Genomic DNA, 17,105 nt, shown 5'->3' on the forward strand with positions numbered 1-17,105 from the left:
TGGTGTAGGTCAAAGGACAGCAAGTTTCTTGAAGACGGTCTTAACCTAACCTGCCTTCCTCAACAATGTATCTGCCTTTTTCTTCGTCCTATCGGCTGAGAGTATCTCTCTTCCCCAAAGGTATCCCTGCTCTCGGGAAGGACCTAGCTTGCGAGCTGCCAGTGAGGGGTCGTCTATCTGAGTGAATTGGGTCAAAGCTTCTTTGCTGGAGTTATGATGTCGCGAGAGGTATCTTATCACTCGATCGCTGTGCTTCGTTCAGCCACTACCACAGGTGTTGGTTCCCCAAGTGCGCGCGCAACATTCGAAAATTCGAAAATATCTCGAGCAAGATTGGAATTCCATGCATGTGTATTAAATCTTGATAGGGTACTGGTACATAAGTTAAGATAGCCCCAACGGAACGCTTCGACGCGTCTCCATGTATTCAAATAGTTCACGAAAGCTTGAATGGATTTTCCTCTCGGAGTTTTCTTCAACAGAGATTTTCCGCGGTCGTTGGAGTTTCAGTTCAGTTCGGCCGGTCTTTTAGTAAACATGTTTTCTTCGTCCAGAGAGCTACCTTAATTCAGTGGGGGAAACGCCAACAGAGTACAATGTGTGTGAAAGCTGGGAAAAGGGAAAAGGAACTTTGTGTTTAATTGAGGAAAATCGTTTTTCGGCCAATGCTAATCTGACTTCGCGATACAGTTGACTGGGTGTTGAACTGGGTGTTGAACAATCAAATTCAAGTGTGTTTTTTGAATGGGAAATTTCGGAAAAGTGTTCTAAAAATATGAGTTTTCGTGATTGAAGTCATTCGACAGATTTGGAAAGGATCAGATTTTATCATAATTGGGGGGAGCACCCTCCCAGCCCCATAGTACTGATTGATACCCAGCAATTATTTTCGGATTGTGGTCTGCTCGCGTGTGTGGCAGTTTCCCATACGTTGTGAGGTCCTGGATTCCAGAACACAACCCCAATGTAGTAAATGCAAGTTGTTTTGTGTCTAGTATGTTTCCGTGCTACTATAATCGCATCGTGCAGCCAACTCCATGTTTGAATTTGAACAGATAAAGTCTAGCGCACGCTGGCATCCGCCAATGTAAAGTGTTATCAAAGTGGCGCGGCGTTGAGTAATGCGAAGTGAAGCGTAAACAAACCACAAAGGTGTCTTTTGTGCGCTAATTTGTCTGTCGAGTGACGGTGGCAAGGCAATGTCGTCATGAAATCAGTGAAAATGTTTCTTAATGTCGTAATTAGTGTTGAAACGCCCTAATAGATGCGATTTGATGTGGTAATGAAAAATCATTTTGTCGATTGTTCACTTGGAAGCAGATGATATAAATTGGGGGGTTGAAAAACACACATGTAAAGTTCATTTGCGATTATTAATCACTTCTAGGAAATATGTTCAGAACTTTGTTGAGGCAGAGGAGAAAGTTTTTAGGAAGAATGCATCCCCCATACTCAAAATTCCACTCTGTACTGCAATTCCTTTGCATTGATGTTGAATGAATAGAAGCAATGAAGTGGTGGGAGATGTCCTTTCTTACATAATTTCTCTGTTAGAATTTCTGACTATTTAGTTAACACAATTTCAACTTTCTAAAACTTAGCCATCTACTTTTCCACTTTGGTGCAGCAATATCGACGAAGCATTTGTAACAATTCCTCATATTATCTAACTGATGAAATCAATCTGATTGACTTATAATTTGAGCAGATGCATAGCCATTTTTAATTTTTTTGTGAATTTGTTGTATAAATAGCATCTGTTTTCTCCTGTGTCCATGATAAGTGGAAAAAGGTGTTCATCTGAATTTTATTGAACCTTCGCGGTCGGTTTCATTGCATTGTGTTCTAAATCTGGTTTTCATTATTTTGGGGGACTTTGATCAATTAATGGTTGCAAGTGTTACTAAAACAATCCAATCCATATTGATAGGAAGGACTAATACCAATTTGAATTGAAAAATGTTATGACTTACTTCAAGTATATCCTGAGTTTTTCCAGAAAAGTCCCTTCGTTTTCTAGACGGGGTAAGGGCAGTTATTGTAACAGTTTTGTTTCGACTACTTTTATTCTCGAGTATCATCCGCCTTGTGTTTTTCGGAGACCATTGTTGAATCTTGATCGATATTGACCCAAGCACGGACCCATGGTCACTCCGATTGTTCAATTATGGCTCGCAGTGCCTTGATTTCAGGTTGAAATAACGTTCTCTACCTGTGAAGTAATTCCTCAAGATTCGCAGAAGATAGATTGGTGGGTTTATCTTATTGGGTGTTCCATTATATGAGACCGTCTAGAGCTGAACTGAAGATACTTTTCACATCAAAGATGATGACTGAACAATATGTTTCGCCTCTTCCTCGCGTTATTAGTAGCGTCGGTGTTAGATTGCACCATGTTTGAGCCAGTATTGATATTCTGATAAGCCAATTAGTTTTTATTATGATGGTAGAATCGGGGATTGGCTGGTCTCGGGTATATCAACTAAATTTTCCACTACTTCAGAAATACTCCATCTCTTAGGGAGGCAGAGAAGGAAGGAATAAAAAATCCATGTTTTTCTCGACTCGAATTTTCACTGTTTTATTTGGAATTTTTTTCCAACCTTTGCTTTCTATTAAATTTTTGTCTAAAATAAAATCTTATTAAAATGGGTTTACTGTCTGTACGTTTGCCCGTCTGTCTATTTTTTGTTTTGGCTGGAGGATATCCATCGTGGGTACGTATCTAGAATCGAGGACGCACATGCCGGACTTTTAGCCCCTTAAATCTTTCATATTTTCTACACACTCTCCCTCCGGGAGCCACCATTTTGGAATTGTTTCGCAAGGCTGTTCAGGTTATTAACTGTTCACGGAATATTTGCTTCTCCTTTATGTGGTGTTGGTTACTTTAGCTTCGCTTCTGTGCCTCCTTTCAGCTTCTGCTTCTTTTAACTGTTGGCGCATCCGTTTCACTGCTCCAACTACTGCATTCCACATGATATCCGATTTCACCATATACTAACTATATTTTCCACCATTAAGGGGGACTGTAGCTCATTTTCGAGGATTCATCTTGGGCGTTCGAGTCTTGGGCAGTCGAATAAAACGGATCTTCTGCTGCACCCTCAATTGTTGGACAATCTGATGATTCATCCCAACCGAACCTATAGATATACTTTCCGTACCCACATGTCCGTTTAAAAATTGAGTCAAATCGTAATTCGTCTTGCCATGATTTTCTATAGTGCACATCCTTTTGTTCGGGATTAGTCTGTATGCCTTCGAATATACTTCGCCTAGTCCCAAGCTGTTTGCCATGCAGTCATTGACCTCATTCGTTCGCTTTGCTTGCTAAGGCTCGCTTTCCCTTTCTCATACAAGCGACTTGCTTCATCGGCTAGGACATTCACTGGAATTATCCCCGTAATTACGGGTGGTTCTTCATACGATGTTGCCCTGTAGGCGGATCACATACGAAAGCACTTAGCCTACCCTAATGTCATCTGTGAATTCCATAATAATAGCCTGCTTAGGTGCTACGAGCGGTAGAACGCCATCATACATTATGTTCCATAGCAGAAGACCCTGTCGTCCGCGTAACCCTGGACCTGCATTCCAGTATTTGTTAGCACGTCCAGGAGTTCGTCCACTAGCATACTCCACATAACCGGCGATAGTACCCCAGCCTGTGGATAACCTCGGGTAGTATTCATGACAATAGAATTCATACCTGTTGGTACTTCTATTTGCCTATTCTCTAACATTTTGCCTATCCAGAAAGTCAGGGTGTTTCCCACTCCCTTGCGGGTCAGGGTATCTTGTATCTCTGTGTGCGATGTATTGTCGAATGCTCCTTCAATATCCAAAAACGCACACAGTACTATTTCGTTTGCTTCTATGTCGTCTCCTAGTAGATCCGTCAGCTAGTAAAGAGCAGATTTGGTTGACCGCCCTGCCCGGTAAGCGTATTGGCACGAATGCAGGGAATTATGCTTTAGAATGTTAGTCTTAATATAATTGTATATGATCTTCTCCACCGTTCTGAGTGCGAACAATGGTAGGCAAATTAATCTGAACAATTTAGGATGGAATGGATCCTTTTTACCCGCTTTCGGAATAAAGACCCTTAGTGTATATCGCAGGGCTATACCGGCCTCTACCACCCTCAGAAGAGACTCTAAGATGCTTTCTAGGCCTCTCCGGATTAGTGTTGGGAAGATGTCATCTACTCCGGGTGTTTGCAGTGGTTCCCATTGCCCACCTTACTCTAGCTTCCGACCATACCTCTTTTATCAGTTTAGAGTTCTCCTTTCTCCCCCTTTTATTCGTTGTTGGGGTGTCAGACAGAATATTGTCGCCTGCCACCGTGGGATAGATGAGTTCTGAGCTGGTATATTCTATCTTTCTCATTCTCGGTAAATGCCCAATCTTTCTTCTTTAAAAAGACAGAAGATATTGTCCCGTCTTTGGATACAGTTTTGTAAAGCCTCTGCTGGTTGCTTCTGTGTTTGGTCGATTCCTTCACAGAATTCCCTGAAGCTGTTCCGTTTTGCTTCCCTGATCGCGTTGCTGTACTTCGGCCAGTCCTCGGTTTGTTTTGTCCGGTTGAAGGGTTTTCGTACCTCTGTTCTCATTCTGGCTAAGTTCCTATTCCACTAGGATACATTCCTTGATGACTTAACTGTCTTAGTCGAACAACTGGTCTCACATTCGTCAATCACGACTGCGTTGAGATTTTCCACCACTGTTTCTAGTTCTAGTTCGCTCCTGCTGTCACCGCCCCCTTGAAGGTGGGCCATGTTGTTGCTCAGATGCGTTGCATAGGAATCCCAATCCGTTCTTCTGAGATCCCTTATTATTCTTTTTATTTCGGAGTTGCCCTCAATGTCGAATCTGATTATTCTGTGATCAGACATAGAGGGCTCATCCGACATCCTCCAATTCCAGACCTGCAGGCGCATTAGAGTATTTCCTAGAGTTATGTCTAGTACCTCTTGTCTAGTGCTGGTGACAAATGTTGGATTGTTCCCTAAAACATGTAGTTTCTAACTCACTGCTAAGAATAAATTCAAGAAGGTATTGCTTTCCCAGGCTTTGAGATGGACGTTGGCATCGCAACTGAAGGGAACTAGTAACGCTCTCTTCTCACAGTATTTCACCAGTTTAGCGACTAGCTCTGGTGGAACCTGGATGTCGTCCCTTGGAAAATAGCCCAATGCCACGACTGCCTCCGCTCGGCTTGCATGCTTCCTCCTTGCAGACCGCGAATCTGCCCCCGGTAAACCCAGGGCTTCTGAGCACAATGAATTTCGCTATCGAGTGGTCATGGAATGCCCTGGCGGTAGTTTCCACTGAAGTTTCTTCGGCTGGAATAGCCCAGCGCGTGTATCTGTCAATCATGATCAGACAGAACCTTTTTCCTCGGAAATAGGTAGAGGGCCTATGTTGTCGAAAAAGCCCCTCTAGGTACGCTTGTGGATGTTCAATCGTTGGAAAGTGTTGAGAAAAAAGCTTTAGAGTAGCTCGGATTCTGGGGTGGCTGAGGCTATGAAGGCTGTCGAAGATGTTCTGAACTCGGCTGGCAAGTAGGGCCGTAGTTTTGAGTTTGTTTCACATAAAATAGAGGTTTCCCTTTCGGGGATGTACATCCATTGGAATCGAAAGTTCGGATTAGTCTGTAAGTCCCGTAAGGATGAATCGCATCGGCGATTATGTTGCTGGTTCCGCTCTGGTATCTTATGTCGCTGGTAAACTGGCTAATGTAGATGAGTTGCCTGGCTCTTCTTGGTTCGATATTTGTCTTCTGGTCAAAGGCGAACACCAAAGGTTTGTGGTCTATTTGGATGGTAAATTGCCTGCCTTCAAGTAATTGCTGAAAGTGACGTACGGCACTGTAGATAGCCAGAAGTTCTCTATCATAGGTGAAGTATTTGCCTTGAGCCTCATTGCATACCTTTGAATAGAACCCAAGCGGCTGCCAAGTTCCGTTGACTCGGTGAAGCAGAGCTTCCATACCGTGATCTGAGCCATCACAGTCTAATGATATTTCTGCTTCTGGATCTGGATCACCTAGTAGTGTAGCCTTTTGAAGATCTGATTTGCATTTTTCGGACGCAGCTACTGCATAGTCAGCCCAGAGGATCGGAAACTTGTCGTTTTTCTTTGACATGTGTGGAAGTGTATTAATCGGCTGCATGTGGAAGGCATCTTCGGTAGAAGTTCAGCACTCCGAGGAATCTTTGTAGCTGTATTACCGTCCCCAGGCGTGTGTAGGCTTGGATTGCCTGTAGGTAGTGGTAACATGCCTTGTGATGTTACCTTGTAACCTAGAAAGTCGATTTCTGGCTGGTCAAGATCGTATTTCAAAGGGTTGAGGTTGATTCTATTCACTGAGAGTCTCTTGATGACTATCCTGAGGTAGTGCTCGTGCTCTAAATCGTCTTTTGAGGCAATAAGCAAATCGTCCCGGTACGCGAAGACGAAGGGTAGATCTCTGAAAATAGAATCAATGAATCGTTGGAAGGTCTGTGTTGTATTCCGGAGACCAAAGCACATTCGAGGGAATTCGAACAATCCAAATGGCGTTATAAGTGCTGCTTTGGGTATTTCAGCAGCTGCTATTGGAATCTCAAAATAAACTTGTACCAGATCGAGCTTAGAGAAAATATGTTTGCCGTTGAAGTCCGCTATGTTGGGCATACCATACTTGTCAGGTACAGTGTGTGCCTTGAGCTGGCAGTAGTCGCCACTGGGTTGAATAGTGTCATTCGCCTTTTCCATGTTGTACAGAGGTCAAGGGCTGTTGGATGGTTGGCAGATTCCCTAGTCCATCATTCACTGGAATTCTTGTTTTGCCGCTTGATACTTTGCCGGGGGAACTCTTCTAGCATTAGCGGCCATGGGCTGGCCAGTAGTTTCTATGATGTCTTCCACAGCGTGCTTTGGTCGTTCTTTCCGCTGCGCTGGTTTTGTCATTTCAAGAAACTGGGTTTGAAGATACTGGAAACAGTTGCCTTCTGGGACCATTCCCTTGGGTAGATTGCTGCTGTATCACTCTTCATTTCGTAGTGAGACCGGTTTTGCTATCGATCAGTTGTCGACGCTGGGGATCTACTAGAAGACCGTGGGTAACTAAAAAGTCGGCTCCGATAATGGGATGCTCTATTTATGCGATAACGAATTCCTACTGAGGAGGTCGACTTAGGGTGAAGTCCAAAGCTTTGCTGTTTTTGCCGAAAGTCTTGATAGTGGTCCCGTTGGCTGCGTAGAGTGTAAGACTCTGGTTCCGCCATGGAGTTTTTAGGTAGAGCCAAAAATTAAACAGCTGTCCCCTGTTGATGAGGTATGTCTCGTTTGCCTGCTTACCGTTAATGTCAAGCTGGAATGGTGTGCTAGCGGTTTCCGCCATTAACGTTGCTGGTTAGAGTTTAACTTACACGACTTTTATTTTATCCACTTAGGAAGCGCCCGCAAGCAAACGAGTCACAGAAGATCATCGGTCATAAGTGAACCGGCGAGGAGTCTCCAGTTTCTTGATTTGTTTTTTTGACAGTCAGGATGTCATAGTTTTGCTCCAGTTTCGGTTGTATTTGTTACAGAATGTTTCCAGGATAGGTCTCAAATACGTCATATTGAAAACATATGAATTCTGTCTAGTGACCAGCAAGGGGGCAACCAAGCGCTTATCCGCGGGTACTTTGGTGAAGTTATGCGTAGATATATGGTCCTGGATGGTCAGAGTTTATTTTGGACTAAGAGTATATCTTGGCTCTACCCTTTTATTTCTTTTTCGTTGGAGGGTAATCGATCCGCTTTTTTGAGTTCCAGGAAACTTTTACGATAATTGGACCACCGGTGAGAGGTGACATTTAATTGTTATTTGTTGGCATAGTTGATGGTCACAGTAAAAGAAGTACATTTAAATAGCAAACCTTTTCGTTTCACATTCACTACCAATTAGGTCAATTATATTTCATCCAAATGCTGGATGCTCTCACACGGTGCAAATCTCTTGTTGAACGAATCTATAGTTCAAGTAAAAGGTCAAATGAATCTTTGAATATTTTATGGATTTATTCGATATTGTGCTTCCATAGAGGTTCAAAGTTACACTTTTTTACACACCCAATGTATGCCGGTGTAATGCTCTTATGGAGATTTCTTGCATATTCTGATGATTTCGATGTATGAATACAAGACACTCATCACTTTTTGATTATTCAATATAAAAACGGAATAATTTTCAAGAAATTCGATAGCTGAAATTACTTAATGCTGGATATAAACGGTAAAACTCTTCATTTCATTTAATGACCATCATTTTTATATCGAAACGACCAGAGAAGGAGTTGGGGTAATTTTCTTAATTATTTTGGTGAACCCCCCTTTGACTCAGCCCCATTGCATATTTCAATAACGTCTACGTTTGAAAAACTTTTCCGGAAAATATTATTTCCACATAGTCGTCTGCTCACTAGCCAACAGATAGAACTCACGTGGGCGTGTGTATTGATTCTCCTTTCTCTAATGAAATCAAAAGAAAAAAAAATATCACTACTCGAAATGAAAATTCAGGAAAATCATCTGAAAATATCTTTGGAATTTTTATAAGAGCAAGCATGAACGGCGAACCGTCAACGGGAGAGGAAACAGAGGCGCGGCATATTTTCGGTGATTTCATCGTCAATCATACGTTTCTGTCGGTCTATTTCTAACCGTTGGTATTCACAATTTCCCCGAGCAGACAGCGGAGACAAGGTGATTCCAAATGGTGAGAAATCGAAAAAAAATCAGAGAAAACATCTGGATACCCCTTAATATAATATTCAACCGCCCATGCAAATTGTCGGGGTTGTATCTTTAGCTTTTAAGCTTTCCATTTGGCGTCACTGTGTCACATGGTGGAGGCACCAGTCTCGTCAAAAATTGTTTTTATTTGATGAGCGTGGCCGGTATTTGACCACGACCTCAATATTGGCGACATGAAAAAAAAAATTGGCGAAAACAAACCCGTAGTGCTATGCGAAAAATGCAACCTGTTCCTTTAGTTTACGCACAACAGATTGTGACCTTCACTGGAGGATTTTTTCATGAAAATCTGAATAATTTGGGAAAAAAATGAAAATTTTTTGTATTAGATGACGACGAACATTAAGAAATTTTCACATTTTTTTCAATAAAGAAAATTTACTCTTCTCAGATCGCGGAACAAATGAAAATAACTTTCGCAACATTTACCCGCGGAAAAACAATTAGTGAATCCATGAATGACATTGTTATGTGTTGATAATGTTGAAGGGTGTTTCAACCATCCTAGCTGTGTGTGCTGACAAGTGCTGCTGAAAGGACCTCTCATCCTACCATCATACAAGGCTAGCGGCGCCCCGGATTTCGTTGGGATAGTTGAGAAAACACGTAAGTTATCTATGCTATCTATCTATTTTATACACAGGTACTGATATAGATACAGTTTGGATGAAGTTGCGCCATAACACGCATCCTTTCTAAAATAGTCGAACCAACGACCAACAAAAAATGGCTTTTTTTCACACCTGAACCTGAATTTATACTGACAATGTTATATCCACACGAGTACATATTTAAATAAATATAGTGCCCCCACGTTTTCGGTTTTTTGCATTTCGCAATGCGACAGATTTCTGTTGCAAATCATTCATTGAACATAGATATGTCACTGAAATAGATCAACGGACACGAGGGGATTGTTATCAGCGTAAATCAGTGTTTAATCAAGATAACGCCAGCCGCCGTGTGTTTATCACTCTTCGGTGTCATTCATAATCATAATCACAAAACGGCGTTTATTATTATTTATCTTTAAAATGAAGGTGATTACTGTTTATAATTACAGCACCCGATATCACTGTCTTACTTCCTCACAAAAGGAGGATCTAGCCGCGTATTTATATATAAGTTTTAATTATTATTTATATATTTTTCTATCTAATTATTTATATTTACAATCGATTGAATCCCCTGAAAAGAACTTGCCCATACGCTCTTCGGGATACATTGATTTATCTATTGCCTAAGTCCATATTTTGAGATACTAACTTTGATTTCTATAAAAATGATGAGTAATAAGCGGGGATCAAATTGCTCAATTCTTCTTGGTAGTGTTTAGTATCAACCGCTTCATAAGGCTCAAGAGTAGACCATACCATACTGATTCCACCAAATACAGAGCCTCGTTCCTGCCAAAGTGATGCGGTCTTGTGGTCCATGTGGATGAGTCTATCTACAAATTTTTACTTTTGCGATTACCAAAATAAGTCCACTTTCGTCCTCGGTATTATTATTATTCTGTTATGGGAAAGTCGCACCGCGTCCTTAAAGAACTATTGTGCCTCTTTTACTAGTTACAGTGTACCTATTAATCATAGTATCTCAAACAAGCCTATAACCGTCAGGAACTTTAGTATATTCCCTACTTCCAGATCTTTCAACTTTGAATCTGGTATTAAGTGTTCTCCCAGATGCTTCGATCTACTTTGCACAAGTGCCGGACACTGTCCCAGGACGTGTATAGAGGTTTCACCATCCTCCGCACAAAATCTGCAAGTAGTGTCTATAGATATCCCTAGCTTCCCTAGATGATAGTTTAGCCGACAGGGACCAGTGAGAATTCCCACTATGATTCGGAGGTTCTTTTTGGTGAGGTTTAAGCAATCCTTTGTGCGCATGAATTCATATCCCCCAATAAGCGCCCTGGACTGCTCCATCCCTGGTAGGCTCGTATAGTTCCCTCAACCGTTCCTCTTCATTTCCTAGTGTCATAGCCATGAAACCGTTTCCGATTCCACAGAAGGGTTCTGACCCGTGTAAAGGCATCCCTGCTCCCTTTTTGGCTAGTTCGTCCGCTGCCTCGTTGCTTCCCAACCCAGCATGGCCTGGAACCCAGAGTATACAGACCTTGTTGGACGAGTCGAGTGTATTCAGTCTCTCAAGGCATTCCCACAAGTTTAGAGTTCACCTGGTTGGACCTAAGTGCCTTGATCGTTGCTTGTCTGCCACTCAAAATAGCAGTGTTCTACCCCCTGTAGTTCCATTGGAGATTAAAGGAGGCACATTTATCTATGGCGTATATTTCCGCCTGGAATATGCTAGAGTATCTGCCCATTGGCTCAAAGTACATTTTCCGTGGATCAATGACACCGGCACCCGCTCCCTCCGCTGTGAGGGATCCGTCAGTGCACTAAGTAGTCAGTTGTTGGTTTAAGCCATATGTCGGAACCACGATCTCCCAGTTTGTCTTGTTACTCAAACCAATAACACGAAAGCGAAACTTCTGACCGTGCAATCTGATAGCCGCAACCGCACCGCAATACAGCACGCTGCTGAGATGGAATCGTATCATTGATTTCAGATAGAATCCCCGGAGTTACTGGAGATGCATAGAGCCTGTGAATACCTGGTCTATGCAATGGATCCATATTCGAGAATTCTATACACGCTCTTTGGAATTCGTCCCGAACCTCAGCGGAAACCTCAGCTGGACGGTGGAGAAGAGTGCTTCGGCGAGTACTGAAACTGTTACCTGCAGTGCGGCGTGGTGTTGTTGATGCTGCCGCCTCTGCCCCCATCGACTTTCGGTCACCAGTTTCCCCGATGACTTCAAGTCGAACACGCTCCCTGATGGTGGCCGGGATTGTGTCGCTGCGAGTAATAAAGCGGTACTGGTTTGCGACTCGCAACACAGTGCGGGAATTGCGGGAATTGCGGGAAACGCTCGACGAATCTCTGGTACAACAAGGGGCGGTAAGATGTTGTACCTGCACCCGCCGTTATTTCGCAGTAGGAGCGGATGATGAAGAGGTTCATTTCTTCAGTCCATTTCATCCGCTTCCTACGCGAACCTGCTGAAGTGGTCGCCACAGATTGTGGTGAAACAGCTGCAGCAGGCGGAGCTGTGCTCCTGGTCGTCGTGGCGCCTAGACGTCGAACCGCCCCACGACTAGCGGTTTCGCCGCCGTGCTGTCCATTACGAGAGCCCGACCCAGTCACCAAGTCAGACGACTCCCGTCGGTTATCCGTACCGGACCTTAAATTTCTCCTTCTTCTCATTTTTGGTGGTGCATTTTATCCCTAGCTGCCAGGTGTGGAGATAGCTTCCTTAGTGAGTAATCTGCAAGACTGCAACGTTCCTGTACTTTCCTCACCTACCCCCTGAGACGCTGTGGTGGCGTACAGCCATTCGGACTGAAGCTATCCATTCCTACTCCTTGTACAACCGGGCTTGGGACCGGCTTCGGCGGAGTTATTATTTATTATTATTTATACTTTCGCATCCAATTTTATTTATATTTACGATCGATTAAATGCCCTGAAACGGACTTGTCCATACACCCTTCTGGGTAGGTTAGTTTATCTATTGCCTAAGGCCTTATTTTGAGATACTAGTGAGTAGTAAGCAGGGTCCGGTCCAAGTTGCTCAATTATTATTGGAAGCGTTTAGAATCAACCGTCTCAGACCATACCATGCTGGTCCCTCCAAACAAAGAGTCTCGTCTCGTTGACAAAGCGATTCGGTCTTGCGGGAGATGTGGATGGCGCCCCTGAATCTATCAATAAAATTAGCGTTTGTGATTTCCAAAATAAGTCCACTTTCCATATTCGGTAATGGTTTGAGTCGCGAAACTCTCAAATCATCATCTAATCTATCGCTGCTTCCGCTTTTGGGTCGTTTTCCGTCGACAAAACTTAATTGGTGAGTCCTCATCAGGGCGAATTACATGGTCATAAAATCTAAAACAGTTCTCTAGTTTCATTTAGGATATGATTATGGCATGCCACCCCTCTAATGTAAGATTTTTGTTTTTATTAGCGCGAGGTGGCGTTCACTGTCTTTCGTGGTTGGCCAGTACTCAGAGCCATAGAGAACCACAGGGCTCTCGGCGCTGTGATATATTTTGGATTTGAGAATGTGGAAGAACCGTGGAACCAAATTAAAGACACGATCCTCGGGCTCACCAATCTGGGTAAGCGGTACATCAACCGAGATACTTCGCTTTGGAATGGCGATGTTGAAATGAAGGTACGTGAAAGAAAATGCCTCTATCACAAGTATCTCAACGATAAAACGCTCGCAAAATGGAAAATTTATAAGAATGGCAACCGGGAAGCAAAGAAAGTGATCGCTGTCCCCCGAACGGACCATTACAAAAATCTTTTCGATAAAGTGGGCACTCGGGATGGCGAAAAAGATTTGTATCGACTTGCCAAAAGTCGACACTGGATATCGAGCATCTCTGTTGCGTTAATGACAAGAACAGTACTTTCCTTACCGACCATTGGGCGACGATGGATAGTTGGCGAGAATATTTCGAGCAGATTTCAACTGTAGAATTTATTTATCCTCAACTTCCACAATCATTGCCGAAATTTGGAGCAATTCGACCTGTCAGCGCAACTGGTGCTCAGAGGTGGCGGCGAGGAAGATGGGGCGGCAACCCTATCGGCGAAACCAAAACCAAGTGGCCGAGGAGAACCTCCATAGTGGTGGCACCGGGAGACGCTGTAATCACTTTGGTTTGCCGGCCGTGATTCAGTAGGCGAATGCTCAAAGGCCTAATCAAGGCGATCAGACCCGAGTCTGCACGGGGACTCATCTGAAGTGGCAAATTGGTCAAGAAACCTTACCAGGGGTATACTGGTACCATGGGAACCGGGAAAGCCCCTGGACTCACATACTTCGGGTGAACTCCTGTTGTATGTGAGGACAGCTCGGTTATTTGTGGTTGGCCCCCCTAGTGGGAGTTTCATGGTGGTTGTGGTTATGCTCAAGCGAGAAGAGACCTTCAGGCTTCGACGTGGTGTTGCGTATCAACACGGGAGCCTTACTCCATAGTTCGGTAGACATTTAGGTAATTCTTGCATCCACCAGTATGAATGCTAAGTCGATGGTCAACGGCCAAAAAAGCCGGCGGAAACATCGATGGCTTTATACGCTAGATGGGAATTCAAAAGCGTCGCGATTGCATCCAGATCAGGCATTTGATAGAACCAAATGGCGAAATTCATCATGACGGGCCGACTCCGCTTGTGAACGGGACAAAGGCTGAAAAAAAGAAGAAGATTGATGAGTCGATCGGAAGGGATGATATTTAAGATGTAATGTGATCTGCGGCGATTCTAATTAGCCGAAGTCAACCAAGAATAGAGAGCTGTCTTAAAATCTAAAAACTACCAGAAATTGACCGTGAAGTTCCACCCACAAATATTGAATCGCCCGCGAAGTGTTCCGTCGACACGTCTTTGCTCGCCTCTTTGCTAGCCAGGGTCGAGAAAAAAAAATAACGGTTCGACCACACGCGTGCTGCTGTAAAACTCGAGACCCGAGTGCCGCGACCGAGTCAAAAGATCAACGACAGATGACGTTCTCAATTGATCCTTTTCATGGGACGCGACCTCTGTGGTTCTCTTCTTTCCTTGACATCTTAAGGTCATGAAAATGGAGGATACGCTTTTAAAGCATGAACGGGAGTCAGGGACAGGAGGGGCAAGCTCGACTCCTCAAATCAAAGCTTTACATCTAAACGATTGAAAAAAAAATAGAGAACAAGTCGAAAACTGGAAGCTCGACGTTCCAGGCATGAAAAAGGGGTTTCTAGTCAATTTTCCAAAAACATGGTAAGATATTACACTATTATTAACTTTCTTTGAGCAGATACCGGTACAGAGGGTATTTTGAGGTCTGTGCAACATACAAGAACAGCTTCGTGATTCTTTTCAGACCTATTGGTTAAGTAGGGGAAAAGGGTCCGTGAAAGAAATGAACGCTTTTTAGCAAGATGGTGTGCAGCCTCACAGACGTTATGATTTACCTGAATAAACCTTGGTTGTGGTCTTGGTCTTGGATCCTTGCGTTACCCTTATCATCAAAACCTGCATTTTTGTACATCATGCAATGTGCCTTTTTTGCACACCGTCTGCATCCGTTGGATCTATTATGCTTGCTCGTGCAAGATTTCGCTATGTGATGGTTCTAAAAACATGAAAAACCTCTGATCATAAGATACTTTTTCTCATTGAAATGTTCGGATTTGCTCTTCGTAATAGCTGCTTCCAATTTTTTACCCGAATGTTTGTATTGCAGGTGTAACTCCTCGAACTCAGGTCTACGCTGGAAACGACTCCAACATTCCTTGATTTCGTAATTCGACCAGCAATTTGGGATTCATTCTTTGGAAAACACTACGCCGCATGCCCCTGCGATTTTTCCATGATCTGTGAAACTTTTTCGGGTACGGTTTCCAATAGCAATGTACCTTCTGAAGTACCTCCTTGAACTGCGTCAAATTTGTTGGTTATCCTGCTCATCGATATTCTTTTTAATGGCATCATAATACTCTTCTGCGAGATTGGGAAGATGGTAGCCTGATAACTGCTATGTGCTAAATTGTGTTGACTACACCAGAGTTGGTAAATGCCACATTCTCATGTCCATATTCCGCTATTCAGATTCTTGTGTTGTTCGAATATGATAGCTATATCGACGTTGTTTTCGAACATGCTCTGGGAAAGTGGGAAAGGTCTTTGACCGCTCAACATTGATTCAGATTTAGTTGCATAAATTCCATTTGAACTTATTTGAGAAGGTCTTTTTGAATACTGGCATTTGCTGCTTCCTACTGCCCCTATTTTTCGTTTTCACGGTAAATACGCATTTTGGCTATCCGCAATCCTTTGCAGAATGGGCTTGTTATCCACATTTGCGGCACATATTGGATCCATCTTGTGAGCTGGTGCAAGCTTTCGCTATGTGCTCAAACTGCCAGCACTTAAAGCATTTAAGTACTGGACTCTGTTCGCGTATTCGGCAGACCACCCATCCAATGCGTAATTTACCTTCTTACTATGGGAGTCCAGTTTTGCATCACCTTGGCACCAACACCGTCACCAAAGCTGTCAACCAACCAAACTCCCCTAACAGATTTGCCAGTCGTGAACACCGACTTCTCGAGATAATAATATATGGAACCGGACGACATGTGCTGCAGCTAACCCGAATGTTAGCAATTCAGCTAGTTGTGGACCGGAGTTCTTGGTTTCACTTATTATCTACCATGAAGAAGAAACTCGAAACGCCAACTCCGTAGATTAATCGGCCCCAAACTTTTTAGAGAAATAAAATGATAGGTTTGGGAAACTCTACATTTTGTGAGGAATCCCCCGGAATAGCAGACCTAAGGCCCTCCTAGATTAGGGATGGGATGACGGCACGGCCATCCTGCCAACTTCAACTAGTCCGATCGAAATTTAAAGCTACAATCACAACCAAACACCCACAAAGTCAACAAACGCGATGGTGAACTTTAATTTTAAATGTTGAGTCATTGATTTTCGCTAACTGCTCGGCAAACATTTAAAAGTTGGAGTTTCTCGATGGGCAAATGAATGGACACGGGGCATTCTACTCCCTTCTACATCATCCACTCAGGCACCTTGGCAAAAGCTTCAACCGGCTATGCAGAGGCATCCTCTGAAGAATCCTGCTTTGAATGTCAAGCTTGAACTTACAAAAGTGGTGAACAACCTGGTGACCAAAACCCTCCTAAGTTCATTTGGGCATCAGAAAATTCGCAAGCAAAGGAAGCGAACGAGTCATCCCCAAAAGATAGCGGAAATGCCACCTTTCGGCTGCCCTTTAGGCGCCAGCTCTGTTACGTATGCACCCACTGTGGCCCCACGTTGGGCTGTCAACCAACCGAACTCCCCTAGCAGGTTTACCAGTTGTGTGGGCCCTGCGGCGATTCACCCCAATCTAATCGTTCAGCCTTTCCCGCCCCCAATATAATTGGGGGAACCTGCAGCAAAATAAGAAAACTTTCAAATTCTTACAAACAAAAAAAAACTTTCTTCGATTAGAAATTTGAAAGGTGTATTACAAATAAAATTTGTTCAAATATCTAATTTTCTTCTCTCCATATACTCTGACTTCTTCCATTTAAATTCGTGATCTTATTTAATTATTTGTACTTAGATATAGCTTCGTTATAATAGAACGAACTTCCTCCTTTCCTACTTAGATAAATTTTTTGTTATCTTTTTTAATCCTCTCTTCTTTTTTATTTAAACATATTCCCTCCTCTGAAGAAGTACTT

The 17,105-nt window shown here is 43.2% G+C and overlaps 1 protein-coding gene across 4 annotated transcripts in view; it reads left to right on the top strand.

The window, feature by feature from the left end:
• Window positions 1-504: 504 nt before the first annotated feature.
• LOC119661393 (diacylglycerol kinase 1) overlaps window positions 505-17,105 on the top strand; it is a 331,394-nt gene continuing 314,793 nt past the window's right edge. For all 4 annotated transcript variants that reach the window (XM_038070718.1, XM_038070721.1, XM_038070719.1 and 1 more), the window contains exons 1-2: window positions 505-1,279; window positions 9,182-9,396. The gene's annotated coding sequence lies outside the window, so the exon portion shown is untranslated. The remainder of the gene's footprint in view (window positions 1,280-9,181; window positions 9,397-17,105) is intronic.

The sequence above is a fragment of the Hermetia illucens genome, chromosome 1 (genome assembly GCF_905115235.1).
Source record: "Hermetia illucens chromosome 1, iHerIll2.2.curated.20191125, whole genome shotgun sequence".
NCBI classification, from domain to species: Eukaryota; Metazoa; Arthropoda; class Insecta; order Diptera; family Stratiomyidae; genus Hermetia; species Hermetia illucens.